Genomic DNA, 4,451 nt, shown 5'->3' on the forward strand with positions numbered 1-4,451 from the left:
AGAAATTTATATTTCTGAAATAGTTCACCAAGCCAGTAATCCCAAATAGATCCAACAGTGTATCCACACATTACTTTGAGACTGAGCACAGTGAGAAAGAAGGATGATACTGCTGTTTTCTTGTGTCAGTCCTCATTCTATAAAGTGAGAAGTGGACTAAGATGTGAATCAGGAATTCTTTCGTGCAGCCTACACACAACACTAAAACCATACTGATATAAGATAGGAGAATGAGATCTACTCTTTACTGTGAAAGTGGGATTTTTATCAGACTCTTGTAGAGAGACCTAGTTATCAGAAAAAGGCCAACAGCACATAACAACAAGAAAAAAAAACTAATCAGAAAATTCTCATCAGTTTGACCTTTTGTCCTAACTGGTCTGAAGTGTCAGGGCTATGTGCAAAAGCACTCTACTCCAGTACCACTGGCTGAATTAGATAGCCTTCTTGGTAAGGTGAGTGAAATAAAAGCTGATAGTAGGGCTGGTGAGATGGCTCAGTGGGTAAGAGCACCTGACTGCTCTTCCGAAGGTCCAGAGTTCTAATCCCAGCAACCACATGGTGGCTCACAACCATCCACAACGAGATCTGGCGCCCTCTTCTGGAGTGTCTGAAGACAGCTACAGTGTACTTACATGTAATAAATAAATCTTAAAAAAAAAAAAGCTGATAGTAACAATAAAACTTCACAATAAAGTCACAATTGTTTGTGTCCTACAGGTATCTACTGTAAGTGTGAATTAAATATTTCTTTTTGTTGGGCTAGCTAAATCAAAACCCTACCTTTTACCTTCTAATTATTCAAGCTGTACACAGTCATTAGAATATAAGATTGCTGAGTGGAGATTGCCCTAGCAAGCCTCAACTGGAATAGTCAAAGAGACTGAGATATTCTAGAAAAATTGCTTAAGTAAGGAGTCCAGCTTTCTAATTTACTGAGAGCCCACTTTCCTTGCTTCCATAGCACATCTCTAAGCAAGACTCAAAAATAAGACAAAACAAAACAAGACAAGACAACACAACACAAAACCAACCAACCAAACAAACAAACCGAAAACCTATTGCATAGTACATCTGATAAAGGAAGACACATTGTTTGTAAACTTTCTGGACTCCTTCAGAAATAGGAAGTTTACCATTAGCATGGGAGTAGTCTAAATTGGTAGTTTTTATCATTGCAGTTTTGGAAGTGATGATTTCTTTTCAATATGCCAAGAAGTATATTCTGTACTTTAGATATATTACATAATCATCATTGTTAAGCAAATGCCAAGGGTTGTACACTATATAAAGGCTAACACTTATGTAATGAATTTACAGCACAAGTATCGGTTATTATTATTTGATGCTTCTGTGTATTCTTTTGCTACGTCCACTCCAGTGAAGTCTGCTTGACAGGCCAAGAGGCCTGGAAGCACTCACAAGGCAAAGAGTTTCAAGGAAACTCAACCTCCTGGAACCTTGGCATTCTCATAACCTGTATATTCATACCCTATCCCCACATTAGTCTGGTGTATGGATCCACATGCTCTCTTTCAGTATTGTTTTATTATAAGTGCCTTTAAAATTGAATTCTGTCATAGGTAAGCCTCCACCCGTGTTCCAAAGTCCTAGAAAATCCTTGAAGCCTAGGAGCTTGGAATTCAGTAGGAATTCACTAAGAAAGTTACCTATTCAGTAACATTCAAATTTACTTCTAGTAGAGATGGTGAAACTAATTAGGCGTTACAAAGAAGGGAGCTAGAATAGCTCAGGGCTAGTCTGCAGAGTGATTACTTAAGACAGTAGCCAGTCTCACCCAAACAAGGGAATACACAATGGCCTAGTGAATAGGTAGGTTTACCATGAAAGAGTTAGGGAATCCCCTCCACCCCCAGACAGGTTTCTTCACTAGGCCCAAACAAACAGCATAAATCAGGCATTTACTAAGAACCCCTGATGGTGGGCTTAACAATAGACTAGTATTACACCTGGCTCACATTTTAGTGGTAGAGGAGACCTGGTCTCCTGCCATCTTTTGATGTATAAATTCCTTTTGTATTGTGTCACTGTAACTCAGCGGATGTGTCTCGCCTGGTTTCTTGTTACTCTTCTGTATAAAAAGTTTGATGCTTGACTTGAACAATTACATTCATATACAACAGGCTTTCTCGTATTGTCTTTGTTATTTGCTGACTCCTTGCCACCAGAGACCCATTCTGCGAAGATAGGAGGCCCAACAAAGGGGATAGTCTGTGGCATAGTTTGGTCTATAACTTCTAATATTTTTCATTTAATCTTTATGGTTATGTCACTCTACTCATCTATGTCATTATTATTCTATTATTCTGCAGAGAATCAGAATGCAATCAGAACCATTTGACAATATTTCCATGATATTTAAACAAGATGTTAATCCTCATCCCATAGAATGTCCAGATGATGTTGTATGAAGCACAGATATCATTTGCTTTGGATCATATCACTGGAGAGTGTAACTTATAGGAATTTAGTAAATCTACAGTCATGTCTTAATTTTTGAAATTGAGTATTTTTGAAAAGCTCTCTAAGAATCCAGGATACTGTGACTACTCTGTGTGATGTAATTTCTTGGTTTCTACTTTGTCCATTTTTTTGATTCTCAAGCATATATCAGTCTGGAGTCAAAAGTAAAAGGTTTAGAAGTAGACTTGGGATTTACTACTTTATATACCTCCTTTAGTAAGATTAGGCTTGGTCTATGTCTAATACTGGCTAAGTTTCATACTATTCCATTTCTGTTAGTTCAAGGGTTCTCATTTAGCCTAAGCTTTCTTTGTTCCGCATTTTCTTTATATCTGATGTGTTATTTTATTTTTCAGTTGTTTTGATACAGGGTGGCTTCAAACTTGTAATGCTCCTTTCTTAGTCCCCCAAATTCATGTGTGAGCATACCTAACATAATTGTGGTGTTTGGAGATGTTTCCTGCCCAGGTAGGGTGCAGAGCACATTCTGAATGCTACAGCTGGAGACGGGCAGGGCCAGCTCTGTGGATTTCATGACCCCACGCCCAGCTCTCTACACTCAAACCTTGGGGCCAGCTTACCCACATCCCCACCACGAAGCTGCCATGGATGACAGGTGGAGCCAGTTCTCCAGGGCACTGCAGCCAGTGAGGGACCAGCCAGTTCTGCACAGCCCCTAGACATCCAAGTGATCCCTCCCTGGCAGCTGCTCTGATCAGGGACATCCCCACATTTTATAGTGGTAATATGAGCCACAGGCATTAAAAATGACCCCTACTACTGTATAGCCACAGACCTAGACATGGCCCTCAGTAGCAACTTAGGCTGGGATCCCACCATGGCCCAGGTGGCAGGGTTGGCCACTCACAGCAGGCTACTCCTCTCTACTCTTGAGTCTCCAGTTCCATCTTTCTTCATAATACTCAAGTTGTCTAATTTCTCTTTCTTTTCCATCTGTCTACCACATACTGACATATTGTGGTTGCTCCTGCTGCAGAGTAGCCATGAGGTTGGCACATCCTGGGTGACATTCTCCAACAGTGTTGCTTCAGGGTGTGGTGGCACATGGGTGTCGATATCTGGACTGTGCCATTTTGGGTGACATGGTGGTCCACATGGTCTCTGTCTTCCTCCTCCCACACTGTGATGCTTGAATTTGATTTGATTTGATATGTCCTAGGCATAAAACAGCTTGGGCCACCAAGCCAGGCATCAGGCTAGGATGAACAAAGGACTGCCATCTGCTCTGTCCCTGACTAATATAAAATCACCACCAATGACAAAATGTCATTTGCCCATTGCCAGAGTATGGGGGGGGGCACTAGTTATTCTTATATCCTCAATTTTTTCTCATGTATATTAGTGGTTTTAAGCACTGGAAATTAACATTAAATATTTCAAAATACGTGCAGTTAGTTTTAATCTCTCTGTTCTTTAATTGCTATAGAAATGTGTGAGTGTTCTTCCTTGACTGTTAAGGATAAGGAGCTTTATCTCCATTCTTTCCTGAAGGCTTGTAGACAGATGTGACTTGGGTCATGATTCTACTGAAATGCAAAACCATACTACCATGCTTAAATTCCAGTTTTACCATTAGAGAAATGAATTAAAACGGGCAGTTGCAGATAGAGACCTTAATGTTAAATGAAGTAAGGTGAAAGACAAAGACAAAACAACATACCCATTCTTATATGCTGAACAGTTTTAAATTATATATATATGCATATATGTATATATATATACATATATATATTTATATGCTTGTGTGTTTGTGTGTGTATGTGTGTGTGTGTGTGTGTGTGTGTGTGGTGTACGTTTAAGACTTAAAACGCAAAACAAGAAATGAGAGAGAGGAAGACATAAAAAGAGAAGTTGGCGTGGTGGATAACAGGGGGCAGTAGAATAATTTAACATGAATGCCAAAAAGAAGAAGATAAAGCTTGGAAGGGGACCATCAATACGGGAGA

General features: G+C 39.7%; 1 non-coding gene across 1 annotated transcript; it reads right to left on the bottom strand.

Annotated features, from left to right (window-relative positions):
- Positions 1-3,651: 3,651 nt before the first annotated feature.
- Positions 3,652-3,793, bottom strand: LOC115030735. Its single transcript, XR_003836331.1, has one exon. It is a non-coding gene; the product is annotated as a small nucleolar RNA SNORA48 (small nucleolar RNA).
- Positions 3,794-4,451: the final 658 nt, after the last annotated feature.

The sequence above is a fragment of the Mus caroli genome, chromosome 3 (assembly GCF_900094665.2).
Source record: "Mus caroli chromosome 3, CAROLI_EIJ_v1.1, whole genome shotgun sequence".
In the NCBI taxonomy this organism is placed as follows: Eukaryota; Metazoa; Chordata; class Mammalia; order Rodentia; family Muridae; genus Mus; species Mus caroli.